Here is a 20,178-nt window from a genome sequence, read left to right as displayed (position 1 = left end):
TAATAAGTAATATATTATATAAGTTATTTTTAATAATTATTATATATACATATATTTATTAATTAATATGTATATATATAAATATATACGAGTTGTGCTAATAAGCGAGCCAAGCCCTTATACAAGTATGTTTGCGAACTTTAAACGAGCGAGTCGAGTTTTATACGGGTATGTATCGTTTAATAATCAAATATGTTTCATATCTATGAATTGCTCATTTAATAATCGAGTCGCGCATGAGCTGAGCCTGAGCGAGCTCGCGAGTAGCTTTGCTTCATTTACATCCCTATGTTCAAATATGGGCAAACCAAATTTCATTCAAGCAAATATAGCTAATCCAAATTTCACTAACCAAGCTTATAAAATAAATCGATAACAATGAGAACTAGTTTCTAGACAGTTTAGTAATTCTCTTATTAACATATGGTGTATGCGTGTGACAAACTAAACAACATTTCCATGGTCGGACTGACAGAAATGTTAAATCACCAGTTATCCTAAAAACTTAGGCTGATAAGATGAAGTAAATTTAATCATTTAATAAATACTTTAACATTTTTCCTTACGTGTAAGCTCAAACTCCCTTTTAATAGCTGAGGCTCAACACATAAAATATTTAATTGAAATGAGAGGTAAATAAAAGAGACAGGGTTCAGACTTAAGACATCTGCTCTAATACCATGTTAAATCACCACTTATCCTAAAAACTTAAGCTGATACGATGAGGTAAATTTAATCATTTAGTAAATACTTTAACAAGAAGTGTTTGGATGATACTCTCTGGTCATAATTAGATTTACAAAACTATGTACCAAATCAAGAAAATATAAAGTGAAATAAGAACGTTAGTGTTATAAACAGTCTTCTCACTTGTAGCTTCAATGGCTGCTTTGCCCAAAAGCAGATACTCTTCTAGATGATTTGCGCTTTTGCCGTTCCGTTCTCTCATCCTCAACTTGTTACAAAATAACAAAAGTTCCTAAAACCCCAGAGTGAAAGAAAAATGACACAGAATTTTTTATACCATCTTGGCCATGTGCTGTAAAATTCTACAATTTCTAAGAATTCTAGTCTCAAAGATGGATCTTGCTGCCAGTATCTCTCAAGCAGTTCCACAAGCTTTGAACGAGTATTGGTCGGAATTGTAGGCCTCAAACCCTGAAATTCATGTCACCAAATGCTTTTCTTAATTGAAAGTGCTCCTAATAATTTCCATTATCTGCAATGCCAACTACATTCACTAGTAATTTTTAAATTATCTCAAAAAAAACTAAGAAATAGACTAATCTAAACTCTTATTCATACTAGTAGGCACACATTCTTCAGTTTGGACCAAAAAATGTCTTTGTAACCATGGAGGTTAAGCAGTTGTATCACTCTCTTAATGAACAAAGGTTCATGGGCTAGTAGCATTTATTATATTATTGTTGGTTATGGGTGAAAAGGGGAGATGAGCTAAAATTTTCCATAGACCACAAATAAATAGAAGACCAAAAAAAAAAAAAAAAAAAGAAAAAGAAAGAAAACTCCTTGTTGGGGTAGACGAAGATTCACAAAATTTAATATACAATGTCAATATTTAGTGGATAAATACCTTCTGGACCACACCAACTGCTACTTGGCACATATTGTGATTTTGTAGTAAGGTAACAATAAGACAATTGCCGATGAGTTTAGAATCTGGATTACAATTACAATTAAATAAATAAAATAACATTACATTTAAACAAATACAAATAAAATTACAATTTCCTAAGGCAAGTGTGATTGGAAATGTTTAATTCCTTCGTATGCTCCCAAATAAAACCTGTAGACTATAAAATTATTAATAGTATTATCATTTGATTTTTGGCATTAAAAAAATGAAACAATAGTCAGTATAAATACTAACTTATATTAAGTTAAAGCATTAAAATGATAATTATTATATTATCATATGATTCATATGATACTATATATATAACAATAATACTCTATTTTTAAAGTCTATTGATAATACTAATTAGACCATATCTAACGGTTATATAGCACAATGTTAAATCATATAATCTAAATTCTAATAATAATACCTAACTTGTGATTATAATTAACATATTGGTGATTCCAATCCTAATAACTTAATTTGAGATTATATGAATCACATTGTCCTTATATATAAATAATATGATTAAGTTTCAGAAGTGTCATTATATTATATGATTAATGTGAATTCAAACTTACGTATATACTTAGTCATCGTATCTAAATATTACTAATAATTATTAAATACTTAAAATCTTAAATCATACTTAATGAGTGTATCTAAGTATCTAAATACTTAACCATTATATTAGTATGAATTTGTATACTATATGACATTATGTAGTTATAATTATATATGTATACATATTTATGATTATGAATTATAAATCATATGATTCATAAATCATATCATATCACTTGATTTATGAGATTATTTACGAATTTATAATAAGTAATTTGTATGATCATTATGAATATATGAGTCATAAATCATACTTATCATAATTCATAACTATCTGCTAGTAATACTAATATTATTTGATCATACGATCTAAGTATTATCATATAATAACATGTTTAACATATTTAATATATTAACAAGATTTAACAAGCCGTATAATCTTAGATCTTGAACCACATGATGTAATGATTATTAAATATCTAATGATAATACTTATAACATATAAGTAGGTCATTATATTTCATATGACATAATGTTATATTATTATATGATCATATAGTCCTATAATATTACATGAATAATATAATTAAGTATCTGGATTGTCATTATATTATATGACTAACAATTAAATATTGATATTATTTATTTTTACTATTTTATACATATATAACCAATTAATATATACTGACTAATGACTATAGTTATTTGTTACTTAATTTATGCTTACATATAGTATATTGTTTATTAATATACTACATTATAAAAATAAGTTATATATTAACAAATTAATATATAAATTATTTTTATGTTATATATATCTAGTCATCGTATCTAAATATTACTAATAATTATTAAATACTTAAAATCTTAAATCATACTTAATTAATGTATGAGTGTATCTAAGTATCTAAATACTTAACCATTATATTAGTATGAATTTGTATACTATATGACATTATGTAGCTATAATTATATATGTATATGTGTGTGTGTGTGTGTGTGTGTGTGTGTGTGTGTGTGTGTATTTTGATTATTAATTATAAATCATTATAATTCATAAATCATATTATATCACTTGATTTATGAGATTATCTACGAATTTATAATAAGTAATTTTAATCTGATGAGCATTGCTCTTTCATTAGATCTTGTCAGTGAAAATGTCTTATTGAGATCTCGAAGGTAATAAGCTTTTGCCCAAAATTCGCCACGAAACTATTGATGTGAGTCAATAAAAACCTTGAAACTTGCAGAGATCATGTATTTTTCAAGACTCGTATTTCTAATGTGGATGGTCGTTAAAATGAAATTTCTTATAATCTCAAATTTTGCATGGCTTTGTATCAAACGAGTAAAATTATTTAGAATAAAATCTCTTACGAAAATCTGCCAAGTGGTGTGACAAATATTTTATTATAATTGGTATTAAAAAAAAAAATCTCTTACGAAAATCTGCCAAGTGGTGTGACAAATATTTTATTATAATTGGTATTAAAAACATATTGAATTATCACTAAACACTTTGTTTTATTCATGACAATATATGTTATAAATGTGATTTGATTGAAGCATTAGGATAATAGAGTTGCAGAAGGCGCACTCAAACATATTTTTTCTATTTATGATATTATACGTTATATTAATGATTTTTTTTTGCTTTTATTGAAATCTCAATCTCGATATATTATTGATTGATATAAAGTAAATATTGATTTTCATGGAACATATTGACAAATGAATTGCACAATTTTTGTATAAGCTAATCATCATATCTAATGTAGGTTTAGATCTTTTATTCTTACTCAAATCTTGATCGGATGAGCATTGCTCTTGCATTAGATCTCGTTGGTGAAAATGTCTTATTGAGATCTCGAATGTGCTAAGCTTTTGCCCAAAATCCGCCACAAAACTATTGATGTGAGTCAATAAAAACTTTGAAATTTGCAGAGATCAAGCATTTTTCAAGACTTGTATTTCTAAGGTGGATGGTCGTTAAAAGGAAATTTCTGACAATCTCAAATTTTTCATAGCTTTGCATAAGACAAGTAAAATTATTAAGAGTAAAATCTCTTACGAAAATCTGCCAAGTGGTGTGACAAATATTTTATTATAATTGGTATTAAAAACATATTGAATTATCACTAAACACTTTGTTTTATTCATAACAATATATGTTATAAATGTGATTTGATTTGAGCATTAGGATAATAGAGCTGCAGAAAGTGCACTCAAACATATATATATATATATATATATATATATATATATATATATATATATATATATATATATATATATATATATATATATATATATATATATTTTTTTCTATTTATGATATTATACATTATATTGATGATTATTTTCTGCTTCTATTGAGATCTCGATCTCGATATATTATTGATTGACAAAAAGTAAATATTGACATTTTAATAGAACATATTGACAAATGCATCGAACAATTGCTTTACAAAATAATCACTATATCTAATATAGATTTAGATATTTTACTATTACTCAAATCTAGATCTGATGAGCATTGCTCTTCCTCAGATCTCATTGGTGATTAGCTCTTATTGAGATCTTGGTGGTGATAGCTCTTAACCAAAATCTACCACCAAACTATCCTTATTATGGTGAGTCAATAAAAACCTTAAAATTATCAGTAAAGGGTAGTTAAAAGGAAATTAGTAACAATCTCAAATTTTGTAAGGTTTTCCATCAAGCAGGCTAAGCCAGTATGAACAAAATCTCTTATGAAAACCCATCAAGTCATGAAAAATATTTTATTATAACAGCTGGAATTAGACAAATACAAGGTTGTCACTAAACAATTTGTTGTATTTATGAAAATGTGTGTTATAAATGTGATCTGATATGAGTATTAGGATAATAGAGTTGCAGAAGGTACAAAATGGCTCATGATATGTCAAGAGATAAGAATTAAGTCCGCAACCACTCCTGCTCATAGTAATTGCCACAAAAAAATCTCTACAATCCTGTCAACATCATAAGAGAGTCAAAATACTCTATTTGGTTGGCCATCCTATCAAATTAAGTATTCAAAAGCCATAACAATGTGATTTCTATGGTTTCCAAAAGGTTTTTTTTTTTCATTAGTTCATTTAAAATTTTATATATTTAAAGAATTTTTATGAGAAATGTGGTTGAAAAAAACAAATAGAATTGTTGAATAACATATTTTGTCCACTATAAATGTGTGCAATGCATTGCACAAGGGTTGGTGAAAAAAAAGAAAAGGAATAGAGATAACATAAAATCAATTAGATTACCATCCTTTATTGATTTAACACATGAAAATAATCAAATTGTGAATTCAGCAGCATAATCAAGTCTAAGAAAAGCACGTTCTTAAATTGTACCGGATTGTAGTTCAAGGCCTCAACAAGGAAATCCATAGCTGCGAGTGTACCACCGGTTCTCCTTTGTAGGATATATAGGACTTCTTGAGCCCCTCCCATGCCTTTTCCATTAAGAAATTCTGGACCTTCAACTTCGAGTTTGAGCCGGAGGCCTCAAAGGTCAAGAATTACACAATGGAAGGGGCTTGGTGGCAGAGTTACTAGAGTTGGTGTCGAACATTCTAAAGGGAGAGAAATTGGTTGTGCGAATACATGTATATATATTTATATATGTTTGTGTGTATGTGTGGGTGTGGATTTTCAGAGAGTCTCAAAGAAAATGGTGGTCTGTTGCACTTTTGAGTTATGGTTGTTGGAGGAAGAGTCTCATTAAATGTGTAGAAAACTACTATGAATTGAGTCTTTTTCTTAAGGTATTTTACTTTGTTACCACCGCATGCTAGGTGTGACGTATTAAGACATCTAGTTTGACAAAGGAGGGGGGTTTTGAGAATATCCGATTGTGTGACCCACCGTTAGGACTCATTTTAGTTTTCAAGGCGAGAGTAGGGGTATTTTGGGAATGGGAGTATTATATACAAACCAATGATAAATGTACTAATCAAACATGAGTTATGTACCATTTGATTTTTTTTCTTTTTCTTTTTGCTGGGTTATGTACATTTGAATTGGATAAATGATAGGAGGAACAAAGATTTTATCAAGATATGGGTAACAAGATGATGTGGAGCTTATTCATTGGAGATGATCAAAACAATTAACAAAAAGATATGTCATGGGTATCAATGAATAAGTTTCAGATCATCTTGATACTCATCTCTCAGTAAAAGATTTGATACCTCTAGCATTTTTCATAGCTGAATAAAAATGTTAAGAGTACCAAATTTTTTACCGAGAGATGGGTACCAAAATGATGTGGAGCTTATTTATTGGATATGATCAAAACAATTAATAAAAAGAAATGTTACGGATATCAATGAATAAATTTCATATCATCTTGATACTCATCTCTTGATAAAATATTTGGTACCTCTAGCATTTCTCATAACTGAATAAAAAGTTAACTTGGAACAAATACAAGCACCTGCTAAACAAATTGGCCACAAGGTTGTGAAGGGATCCGATCCACATTAATTAGCCTTGCACATTATCTAATAATGGGCCATAGATTTGGGGCAAAACTTGCCCAATGCAATCCCGACCCAGGGTAAAATAAAAAAAAAATAAAAAAGTATTGATAATTATACCTTTTTTTTTCTCAAAAGACTGTAACCTGGGACTTTTCTCTTTCATATTTGCCGCTATTGTTGCCACTCCCCCCTCCTGCTTCCTTTTGAGTCGATCTACTTGTGAGCTGCTTAGTAATGTTTTGACTCCTACCCTTTGTATTCATTAACAACAGCAACATACTGGCAAAGTCATTGATGTTACCGTGCATAACAATGATGAATAATATGGAATCGAAAAGAGAGAGAGTAAGAGAAAATCAAGACACAAATTTACGTGGTTCGGCAATGTGCCTGCGTCCACAGAAGTTCGGCTATATTCAATAATTGATTTAGAGTTATAGCATAACATGTTTATATCAAAACCCTACTGTCGCGATACTCTGCCAATCGGCCACTATACTGGTACTCTCGTATTGCTCTCTATGCCCAAGAGAATATGAGTCACTTGTTCCAACAGTTATCATAACATTTTCATTAGTAACACCAATGGACAATAATCTTTTATATGTTTTGATAAATAATTTTCTTACCTTTTTCCTTTGTTTGTCTATGTTGTGACGCTCTAATTCATATGCAGTTTCTCTCTCACCATAATCTTCTTTCTCCTTTTCTTTTCCACTTGTGATAGAATTTTCGCAAGCTTATGCTTGGTATATCTTTATTTTTTTTAATACCCATATTATCTTCAACGAGATTGCTATGATTGCTATGCCATTGTGATTGGATTTCTTCTTTGGTTGTCTAATCTGGATAACGGGGGGGGGGGGGGGGTGTTTCTGTGTAACATTTCAGAGTTGTTTGGCAGTCTCTGAGAATTTCTGTTTGTAATTTAAAGGTTCATTCTTGATTTCTCATTTGTTTACATGAGTTTATGTGCGTTAAAAAGGCAAATCACCAAGGCACTGCAAGAAATATGATCTTATACTGTTTCTTTTTAGATATCCTCTATTTTAGAATGACAACTATTTTCAAGTGCACCGTAGTTCCAATTTCAATAATCAGCAATGACTCATCTTCTTACAACTGAGCTCCCCAAAATTTTAGAAATTAAAGTAGTCAAAACCGTAATTAATTTTGACAGGGATCCTTGTGAATTGGTTATGGCTCATATTATTGTGGTTTATCAAGTTGTATTCAATGTTAAATTGCCTCCTAATTCTTTCAACCAGTCTCTTTTTTGCAAATGAAGATTTTGTTGCCCCTTTTTCTTCCCTATATGGCCTTTTCTACCTAATTTTTTTCTATTTCATAGAGTTTAGTTGATGATTCTAATTTGCAGCACTGCATTGATGTCCTTAATTCAAAAGTAAATGAAAAAAATTGTATGTACCCTATTGTCCTTGTGAAGGTATGCATGCCTTATTATTTAACATTGATGACGTGATGTTTTCTCGAAATAACTTTTTGGAAAAATTACACATACCCTTCTCAAATTACCACCACATTGTCAATGTCCTCCCCCCCCCCTCCCCCCCCCCCCCCCCTCCCCCCAATTAATCCTCCAGCAAAACTACCAATTATGTTAATGTCTCAACCTCAAACTACCAAAAATATTCAATGTCCCCCTTCAGTTAAATAAAACTGTCAATCCCTAACGACAAGGGTATAATTGTCATTGATAAACGTCGAATGTTGCACATTCAAGCCCCTTGACTTGCATATGTCAATTCTTTAGCATTATTATTTGTTTGATTTTGTGTTGTTTTCAGGTTTTCAGGTTTTAAATAAACATGCAATTAATTCCATTGATTTTAGGCTTAAAGCACACTTTGATAAGACCTAGAAGATATGTTTAAGCTTAATCAATCATAATAGAAGACTTATATGATGTGGTTAAGTTTAATCAAATCAAGGAAATGATTAAATCGGAATTTCTCTCATAAGAGTTAAAATTGAATTGGATTCAAATTTGGATTCTGCACGTCTCAGTGTTTTGATCACAACTTTCTGCTCAAGTTTAGTATTGCAATGAAATTGGTGGTGTTGCAAAGCTAATAAAAAATTCAATAACTATGTCTGAAATAGGTTTTCCCTAATTTGGACGTTTACTATGTACAAATTTTTCTGCAATAAAAGACCACAAATCTTGACGAATTTGGAATCCTTTTCCTACTTGGATTGAATTTTCAATCTTCTACTTGGACTAAGAGACTAAGTTCTGATTTTTCTTGGATTCTTATGGATTTTAGGCCTCTCATAGTCTATATAAATAGACTCCTGAGCTTCAAGAGAAGGTGTGCTTAGCTTTAGACAGGAAATTCTTCTTGGAGGCTTGACAAGTTGAAGAGGAGAAGAACATGGCAGGAGGCCATCACAGCGCCACGATGAGCGGCTAAATTCGTAATAGAGTGTTGATGTAGCCATTTCCAAGTAACAATGGTTTAATTGTATTTTAATTTTGGATTTTCTATATGCATGATGGTTGTATAACTGTGAGAATTGATTTTAATGTTTATATTCAATCATTATGAATTTCTTATCTTGTCTTAGAAAGTCTTTTATATTGATTGAACTGAATCCTTCATATTTTCTATGATTATGTGAATGATTGTTATACAACAATTTTAATTGATATATGATCAAGAGGGTTAGATAGGCTATCCCTAGGGAAAATGGATTGTACTACACCCCAGTTTAGTGTAATTTAGGTCGACAGTTCGTACCAGTTGAAGATGGGTTATACTATTCCATTGATTGTGTGTATCCTATTAGAGATGCAACTAATCCATACCTAAGGAAGACGGGTCATACCGCATCTTAGTGGTTAGGTGGACGATCCGTGTCAACCAAAGATGGATTATACTTATTCTTTAGAGGTAATTTCTTGACTACTTGAGTGAGACAAGCCATATATCATGCATAGTATAAATTTTCCTTGTTAATTTATAATTAACCATTGTTATGCGGTGAGTGGTGAGTGGTGAAATCAACCCCCTATTCTTTCTCTCACCACTAATCTCTTTACATTTATGCCTTTTACTTTTATGTATTTATTTTTAGAAAACAAAAATCAAATCAAACATCTTTTCAATTAAGTTAAATTTAATCTCAAAAAGCTTGATAACAACACCTACGTAGTCCTTGAGGTTCGACACCCTCAATATAGCTCTATCCTACAAGGATTCATACTGTTGTGAGTGGTAATTTTATTATTGATATATTTTGGTAAACAATAAACCATATCAGTCATTTTGTCACATTCTAAATGTTTGAAATAACCTTTGAGATTTAAACAATTCCTTCGAAAATTTTAATCCGATTAAAAACATCAATCAGCAACACGAGGAGTCACTCAGAGGGAACAAGCGAAAAAACCTTTGTTTTCTCTCCTCTCCTCTGATAAGCTTTCTGTGCCGATCACCATGGGAGGGAAGCTCAAAGCTTCTCCCCCCCCCCCCCCCCCCCTTTTCCTCTTTCCTTCCTCTTTTCCTCCCCTTCCCTTCTGCTAACGCCTCTTTCAAGGCCCCTATCCAGCTGGAGTTCTCTCTAGCCCTATCTGTGTCCTCTTCGGAGGTTATACCCACTTGTTGCAACATCATCCTCGAAGGCTTTACTACAGATGGACCGGTCTCAAGCTCTTCCTTCCATTCTTAGTAGTGCATCCACCGGTTTCTTAAAGTTCTTAGACTTGATTTTCACAAATCATATCTACTCACTTTAAGAAGCCTCTCCATCACACAATCCAATCGATCGAGATCCAGGCTCTCTCCGCTTTGCTCCGCCGTCAGCCACTTCTCCATCCGGTCATCGCGCGCAAGAGTGTGCACTACACGGGCATGTGAATAGATCTTACTTGTGGGTCCGTGATTCACACACGACGACACGTGGTCAGCCTGATGCCGCGCGTGCTACTCTCCACCACCTTCCTCCACTGTTGCCGGTCTCTAGCTGTGGTCCGCATCCCTCAAACATCCATTGTCGTCGCGTGGTCTTCAAGCGCTAGCAATTGGATCTCTTCTGCCGGTCGCCTCCACTGTCCTCCGCCCAGCCTGCCGCCGCCGATGATTTGTTATGAGTTTTTTTATCTTATGCTTTTACGAGCTTTTTACTTTCTGTTGTTGGGTTTTGGTCTTTGAAAAATAGATGACTTCTATTTAACCATGTGTGTGTGCACAATGTGTTAACCAAATAATGTAAAAGCGAAATTTAAATGACACAAATATTTTGTTAACGAAGTGGAAACTCAATTAAGAGAAAAACACTTCGGGGCAGCTAAACCCAGGATATCCACTATTCAGAAGATAAAGCTAGTTACAAAGCAGTAGCACTCACATACTCTTATGCAGTGGTCGTAACTTGAACTCTGACGTGTAACCCAACACAAACGCCTCCCAACCAAGTCTCCTACTTGAAGGGGTCTTCAATGGAATCATTTACCTTAGGGCTCCTTTCTAAGATAGACTTCACACGAACACATCAATGACACTTGGCAACAGCTAGAAAGTAAGCAGATTAGCACAACGACTCCTAAAATATTCTTTCTAAGCACTATGGAACTTACTACCAAATTCTTACAAATTAAATGCCTAGAGGCCTCTATTTATAGGCTACAGAAGACCTAAATCGCCACTGATTCGGTTTTCTCTAGGTGGCATCCGGACGGTAGCTGAGGGAGTTCGGATGGACAACTGTGCAACTGGCTTTCCAAATTCATTGATATTCTTTCCTGAATAAGGCCGCGTCCGGACGGTGTTGCCCTAACGTCCGGACGGTTGCACTTCTGCTGCACGCAATTTTCATAATAAGGTATGAGCGTCTGAATAGTGTAGACTGACGTCCGGATGATTGAACGTCTTTTGCACGACATGCCTTATCAAGGATAGCGTCTGAACGGGAACACTACATCGTCCGAATAGTTGCTGTTGTCTTCCCATATCTGTGTTTGGAAAGAAATCCTTTTACTTGTATAACACTGAAGGTCGTCCGGACGTATTGCTGAGACGTTCGAACGGATGCAACCTGGAACAGTTCAAAGCTTCTGGACACAGAAGGGAGTCCGGACAGAAAGTTCTCATCGTCTAGACAGATGATGCTTGAAAGATGAGCGTCCAGACGGAATACCACGTCGTCTAGACGGATGCAAAAGACTAAACTTCACTGTCTTGAAATCTACACGGAGTCTTCTTGAAGTATATAACAGAATTGTAGACTTTAAATATAATTAGCATCCCTGTCTAATAAGCATAATTACATAGAAGTGTTTTTGTCCAACAAAATGCAGTCAATTACTAACTAACAAACTCCCTCTTTGGCCATTCTAAGACAAAAATCACTTAACAAGTTAAAAATACAATTCAGGTCTAAAAAAAATATACTCCCCCTTTTTATCTCAAAAGGATAAGGGTAAAACAGAGTATGAGAAAAACCACAATATAATTACTCCCCTTCAATGTCACAGTAGGACAAGGGTAAACAAAATAAAAATAATCCAGGAGTTATTAAGTGTTTACAAATTATTCAAAACAGAATAATAAAATGTTTGAAAATAAATCAAAACACCAAATAAAATCAATCATCCTCAGCCATGGGTGGATGATCCTCGTCATCACTGCTAGATGGATTATGGTGCTAGAGACACTCTTGGATGTCCAACTGGCACTGCTCCACACGGAGATTGATAGAGTGAATCTCCAGCTGCATAGAGTGAATACCCTGTTGCATAGAACTCATACCCCCCTGTAGAGATTCCAAAGCAGCTAAAATCTGAGCATGACCTGCATCATGATGTGGAGGCAGAGGAGCAGTCTATGAAGATGATGCTATATCAAGCATCTCAACATGAATAGGAGGAGGCTGAGGAGCTTCATCCTGATCTTCGCGCCTCGGCTGGGCATTGGATTTCATCAGGGTCTGTTTGCTTATGGGGTCTTGAATTTTCATCTTGGGCTCTCTAGAAACATTTATGCCAGACTGTAGAATGATCTGAGTGATCAAGCAGCCGAAGGGAAGATCGGTATTATTCTCATCTCAAGCCTCCAGCATAACATCAAGAATATGCTTACACAAGCAGAAAGGCAATCTTAGACAGATGGCATACAAGAACTAAGCCATCTTCAGCATTAGATCAATTCTCCTAGCAGTAGGCCAGAGGTTGTGCTAGATAATCTTCACAAGCAGGCGGTGCGGGGAAGACAAAGAACCGATTCTGATAGTAGTAGCTTGCTCCTCGCCCTGTGGAACAGCATGAAAGAATTATTGAAGATCATCCAAGGAGGGAGCAACCACAACCTCATTAAAAGGGCTAGCTGAAATCTGAAGCATTGGCACCCCAATGATCTGGCTGATGACCTGAGTATCAACCATTATAACATGCCCCTCAATGGTAGACTGAAGAACAATGCCACTGTCCTCATTTTACCCAACCTCTAGATGAGTATAGAACTCTCTGACTAGTCTGGTGAGTATGATGCAAGCGCAATTGTGGAGGTAGCCCCAGATATATGTCTGAAGAATCTTACTGATAACATCCAGGGGAGCTACCAAAATATTAGGCCTGACTACATTCCATTCTGGAATGACCGATCTGTTGGCAATTTTGGCTCTAAAAGCTGTAATGCCTTCCTCTGTCCTCTATCGGACTCTACGCTGAGAGTTGCTGGCAGACATGATTCTGCAAAGAATAACTACAAATATTTGCCGAAAATAACCTCTAGGATATTAGGTAAAAAAAAAATCTGGCATTATAACAGCAGTGAAATGGACTTCACAAAAATTACAAACAAGCAAAATAATCCAACACAGTCCAATTATATGTGCAAACTTTATCTCAAGAATATTCCATAAAAATATCTTATAAATTAAAATAATTGAAAAGAAGATAAAGTATAGAGCAACATACCTGGAAATGAGATAAAGGACAAAAAAAGACAAAAATAAGCAGAGAATATGCGAGAAACTACGAGAAAATCACAATAAAACGATAAAAGACAAGAAAAGTGAAATGAGGTGTGGCGGCTAGGGGAGAAAACGATACTTAACCTTGTACGGTACCCATCCGGACGCATCACTAACCCGTCCGGACGTGGGATGCCATATGGGCATTCGGCAGAACTATGCGCGTTCGGACGTTTTACCTAACCGTCTGGCCGTCTAAGCCGCACCCATCAGCTTAGGCTTCACATTGAAAACCAGTTGCTAAAGGAAAATTTGCAGGAAAATTATTTTCCGTAAAGTCAGCTTCAGAACACGCATGTATAATCAATTGATATAGTAATCAGATAGCATCTCAAAAATACGCAGAAATATAAAAGAGAGGTAAGAGCTCAATCAGCACAAAATTCCCTATAGATAGAAATTTTAAATAGATTCCTCAACTCATGCAATGCATGTGTATGTGTGAAGACTTTCTCAATACAATACGAAGTTCATTGATATGACTTAAAGCAACTGAATTTTCTAAACAAGAGGGAAAATTAATGAAGATTTGTCAAAAGTCAAACCTTATTTTACTAGGGCCTAGCAACCCTCATCTGATACACCCCCTCTAAGATGCAGCACTTTTCTTTTACTTAGTCCTTTAGTGACCGTCTATTTCCGCAATGATTTGGTCACTGACTGTTTCTTTAGGAACAAGTTCAAGAACAGATTTATAGCAAAATAAGCAGTGGATCCTTTTAATTATCCATATTTACTAATTTTTTAATGCTTTTTATCACTTGATGCTGCAACCTAGAGAGAATGCTAGAATTTTTTGGTTCTAGATTCAACTAGCAAGTTAGTCAATTTGACCATCTTACAAAAAAATCTCTCTCATAAGAATCTTCAAAAGCAAAAAGTCAGAGAAAAAAAAAATGTACCTTAGGGGAGCCTTGGATAGTGCACAAAATCATCGCATCAGAAGAGTAACTATCTAGTTATTAGATTCACAGGAAAAACTTGGCAAATATTAGGCATAAACTCTCAATCATATATAAGTATAGTCAATTAATGCGCAAAGAACTAAGCTATCAGGCAAAAATACATGCAATATCTGACATACCAAGAAAAGAAAAAATAAAATTCCTGCAACTTCTCCCCCAATTTTTTATTTTTATTTTATGAAAAGCAATAAAAACATGCTATAAAGGTAAACAGCCATAAGACTAGAATATAAGGCAAGATCAAACCTGTGAAGGATCAAAATTACCAATACAGGAAAACAGTTGCTCGATATGTTTTTTCTGTCTTCCCCAAATAGTACCTGCAAAGTTCTCTCAAGAGCAACAAAAAAAATAATGCAAATAACAGTGGTTCCTAAATTGCAAAGCAAACAAAGATATAACAAGTAGAAAATCATGCAATGCAATCAAACCTGATGCTCTAGAATTAGGAACCAAATCCTAGGCATGTGTACTCTCACTAACTAGGTGAGTCCATTCCCCCTCAAGGGGTGAATGTCTGCCTCTTTTCTAATCCATGCCTGCCTTTTTTTTTGTGGTTGTTGACAGGACTTCATCTGATGATCCATCCACTGTATCATGCTCTGCATCCAAATAGGCAGCTCCCTATAGAATTGATCATCCTCCATCTTTGGTGGCTTCTTCATGAAGTGCCTTGATTTGTTAGCCTTGGGTTTGCCATTCTGATTGGCAGGAACAAATCTCTGCTAAGGTCGCTGATGCTGGGGAGCCTGGCACCGTGGGGCATAATGCCTTAGAGCTTGATGCCATGGAGCTTGATACTTGGGCCTGATGCCTTGGAGCCTTATGCTGGGTCAGAGGTCTTGTGCCAAAATTTGCTTGCCTGGGCATCTCTTTCTTGACCTTTGATCTTTGAGCCTTAAGAAGGGAGCACTAAGGTTGGACATGCCCGCTTAGGCCACAATGATGGCATATAGGAGGTCGTTTAATGGTAGGGAGCTTCTAAGTGACCAGAATATCTCCACTGATTATGTCCTTCCCTTTGTCCACGACTGTGAGTGGAGGCTCGGGGACTGTGAGCTTGACAAAGACAGTACTAGAAGTAGAGGGAATGTCAGAGGGAGGAGCTACATACCCGAGTTCAGTCTTGTCTGTTGGGCTCTTCTAGATTGACAGCATATGGGTCAGCTTCTCATCGGTGACCCTCTCCAACTGAAGTTGTGTATGTAGTAGCTTCTCCTCTAGATCTTGTATTTTGAGCAGCAGTGAACTCTTCTCGGTCTGTAAACTATTCAGCTCATGGATATACTGCTTGCGAGTCTCCCTCAGCTTCTCGAACTCTACATATAGGATTTTATATGCCTCATTGAGTTCTTCCCCGTCTTCATCACTGTGCTTTGAGTAATAAGAATCCTCCTCTTCTACATGTGGAGCCACAAAGGCTAGAAATTTGTCTTGATCAGGAGATTCTTCTTCTTCGGACTCATCACTAAGAGTCGCATTATATGCCTTCCCTTTTCCCTGCTTGAGATTCCCACAATCAGCCCTTATATGCCCAAAGCCTGAGCATTCAAAACATCTTGGGCCTCTTGGGTCTTTCTTTTCAACTTCCTTAGGTTCAAACTCTCTGGGGGCCTTCTTTAGTCTTTCAAAGAATTTCTTTTTGAACCGATCATTCCTCATTAATCTTCTAAAAGTCTTGGCCAGCATAGCCACAACATCTTCTTCTTTCTCAGAGTCTTCTTCAGATGAGACATTGGCTTTCTTTTTAGATGCCTTGAGTGCAATAGTCTTCACCTTTTTGACTAGGGGCAGGGACAGTTCATAGGTTTGAAAAGATCTTACCAACTCTTCAATCTTCATCTCTTTTAAGTCTTTGCTTTCTTCAATGGTAGTTACCTTGATTCTGAAACGCTCATGCAAAGATCTTAAAATTTTACGAATGAGTTTTACATCCGAGACGGTCTTCCCAAGACTCACCATTGAGTTTCTTAGGTCGCTCATCTTGGAGTAAAACTCTTCGAATGTCTCATTATTCATCATCTTAATTTCTTCAAATCTAGAAATCAGAATTTGAAGTTTGGCAGATTTAACAAGTTTTGTACCTTCATATGCTGTTTCTAAGATTTGCCATGTTTCTTGAGCAATTCCACAGTTTGAAATTTTAGTAAATTCAAACGGTGAAAGTGTTTGACATAGAGCATGGAGGGCTTTATCATTAGACAGTTGTGCATTTCTTTCATTTGCAAGCTCAATATTTGCACCCATTGGCTCAGTCCAACCAGTTTCAATAGTTTTCTAACAATCAATGGATTTTAAAAAGAAATGCATACGAGCTTTCCAATAACCATAGTTTATGCCATCAAAGGCAGGAATAGATGTAAGATTTTGAGACATTGAAATAAAAATAGAAGTCAACAGGAAAGATAACACTCAAGAATTAAATCTAAATAGAGTGTACCAAGCTCTGATACCAATTGAAAATATATATGATTTCTATTTAACCGTGTATGTGTGCACAATGTGTTAACCAAATAATGTAAAAGCGGAATTTAAATGACACAAGTCTTCTGTTAATTTGTAAGAAAAGACCTAAATTGACACTGATTTGGTTTTCTCTAGGCGGCATCTGGACAGATAACTGTGCAATTGGCTTTCCAAATTCGCTGATATTCTTTCCTGAATAACGCCACGTCCGGACGGTGTTGCCCTAACGTACGGATGGTTGCACTTCTGCTGTACGCAATTTCTAAAATAAGGTCTGAGCGTCAGGACAGGAACACTACATTGTCCGGACGGTTGCAGTTGTCTTCCCATATCTGTGTTTGGAAAGAAATCCTTTTACTTGTTGAACACTGAAGGTTGTCCGGACGTGCTGCTGAGACGTCCGAACATATGCAACTTGGAACAATTCGAAGCTTCTACACACAGAAGAGAGCCCGGATGAAAAGTTCTCGTCGTCCGGACAGATGATGCTTGACAGATGAGCGTCTGGACGGAATACCACATAGTCTGGACCGATGCAAGAGACTAAACTTCACTGTCTTGAAATCTACACAGAGTCTTTTTGAAGTATATAACAAAAGTGTAGACTCTGGATATAACCAGCATCGCTGTCTAATAAGCATCATTACATAGAAGTGTTTTTGTCCAACAGAATCAAGCCAATTACAAACTAACAGTCTCTGTGGGAGACCCTTTCTCTAGAGCTTTTGTTTTGATTTTAGCAATGCCTATCCCTCTTCAACCCCTACAAAGGGGCTGTTGTTTCCATTTCCAACTCGGTGCCCGCCTCTCAATCCCTGCAAAGGGGTTGTTATTTTTCATAGGGTGGAAGTCTTTTTCCAGGGTCATGCCCCTTCTCTTCACTGTGTTGATGTTATGTCCGCTTTGTGTGGACCAACCCTTGGCTTTGTCCAAGGTAGATAGGACCGAAATTTTTTTGATTCCTTTGGAATTAAAAAAACACCAATTCCTTGCTTGGTTACGAACAACATAAAGCTCATAACAAACAGCTAGATGAAAACCAGACATAGAAGCAAACTTTTCAGACGTCTCATAAGATTTTGATTTTACCTCGCTGTAAGTGCCAGTGTGGTGAGTTTACCGTTCTCAGTAGAAGGCCACCCACCACCAAGCTCAACTCCACAAAATTAAATAAACCCTCTTTCGACACTGCAGAATAGAAAGCATCCAACAACGCATAGTGGACTAAAAATAACAAAGAGAGAGAGAGAGAGAGAGAGAGAGAGAGAGAGAGAGAGAGAGAGAGAGAGAGAGAGCTTGGAGAAATTCCATAACACATCACCTTGATCTTGATCTTGGAGAAATTTCATAACCGCCAAGTGGTAGTAAGTACAAATCAGCTCGAAGCTCTTGATCTTGCACAACCAACTTGACGTTTGAGCACTTACTCTTACATGTCAAAGTACTCCCATCTGCTAATTTGATTTCAAATCGCTCACAAGGTTCCATATGCATTGAGAGTTTTTGAGCAATACCTTCATCAAGGAAATTATTGGTGCTACCTATGTCAATTAACACCATAACTGGCTGGCGTTTGAGGAGACCACTAACCTTCATGGTTTGCGGGTTGTAATAGCTAGCCAAGGCATGTACAGTGTAAGTCACCTCATCTTCGTTATTGTCAAGTGTATTGTCTTTTTACTCAGACTCATCAATATTTATTTCTAGCACCATTGGTTCAATCACCAATAGTTTTCCTTGTTTGCACATGTGCTCTCTATGCCACTTCTCATCGTAGTGCCAACAAAGCCCCATCAGTGACTGGTCTACTTGACACCCTGGTTAGCCTGCATGCCTCATCACTAATTTTTTCTTCTTGAACTCTTGCAAATGAAAATGCAGCTACTATGGCCTGCAGTCTATAAGTCTTGACTTCTCTCCTGATATTAGGTCGAAGTCCTTCGACAAATGTACCGATTAGTTGTCTCTCCAACCAATCGTGGGTACGGTTGGCCAAGCTCTCAAATTGGCTATGATATTTGCTAACTGTGGGGGTTTGTCGGATCTTGGCTAGTTCACCATCGACGTCCTCAAATGCGGAGGGGCCAAATCGTACTAGAAGCCCTTCCACAAATGCCGCCTAGGTGGGCAACCCATGGCTTACTTCAAACCAATTATACCATTGAATGGCTTCACCTTCAAAATGGATGGATGCAATGTCAACCCTAGACTCTTCTGGCATTCCATGATAACGAAAAAATCATTACGCCCTTGACACCCAACCTGATGGATCATCTTCATTCCATCGAGGAAAGTCCATCTTCATGCGTGGAAGGTTGTAGTCATGATTGCGATGTTGTTTTGCAGGTGGGGTTTAAGTTGGAGATTGGCCCGTGCTACGTTCTTCCTGGATGACTTGCGTAATATGCTCCTTTAACTACTTTAGAAATCTGGAGTCGAACTATGACTCTAGTGGAGTGTCCTCCTTGTGTGTCGTATTGCTAGTAGAGCCCATTGAATGAGCCGTTAAATAAAAAATTCCTAGCATGCGCTTCTAGTTACATGTGTAGGGCATACACTTTTTTACTTCTTCTTCTTCTTCCTTTTTTTTTTTTTTTTTTTTTTTTTTTTTTTTTTTTTTATCCCTTATCTGGAATAGGCTATTCGCGGAATAATAAAATCTGAGCTAAGATTGTCTTAAACCCACAACCAAACATGTTCAGGTCCAAGAACAAAACCAGAATAACATAAGCCAAAAACAGGAATAAGTGTATCCTTACAATGGAATAGGTAGAAAAGAAAGCACACCAAAATTGGCTAAACCTGTAGCCAAACAACAGTTGTCTTCTTCAAATAAAAATTCAGCAATGACTTCGATTTCACCGCACAGACCAACAACTCGTGCCCAAAGCTCCGCGATTGACTGGGTAACGAACTACCACATCACTATTCCACTACCACCACAGCGGTGGCGCAAGAGCGGCAACAGGGAAGAGAACCACCAATAGAGAAGGGGGAAAAATTGTAGGCAATAGCCCAAGGACAAACACTCTGATACC

General features: G+C 35.7%; 1 pseudogene; it reads right to left on the bottom strand.

Moving 5' to 3' along the window:
• The window catches only part of LOC133871502 (mechanosensitive ion channel protein 6-like), a 32,660-nt pseudogene extending 13,924 nt beyond the window's left edge, over positions 1–18,736 (bottom strand).
• Between the last annotated feature and the right edge of the window lie 1,442 nt (positions 18,737–20,178).

Source organism: Alnus glutinosa, chromosome 6 (assembly GCF_958979055.1).
Source record: "Alnus glutinosa chromosome 6, dhAlnGlut1.1, whole genome shotgun sequence".
Classification (NCBI taxonomy): domain Eukaryota; kingdom Viridiplantae; phylum Streptophyta; class Magnoliopsida; order Fagales; family Betulaceae; genus Alnus; species Alnus glutinosa.
The sequence above is the reverse complement of the archived record's forward strand: the minus strand, read 5'-3'. Positions and strand labels throughout refer to the sequence as shown.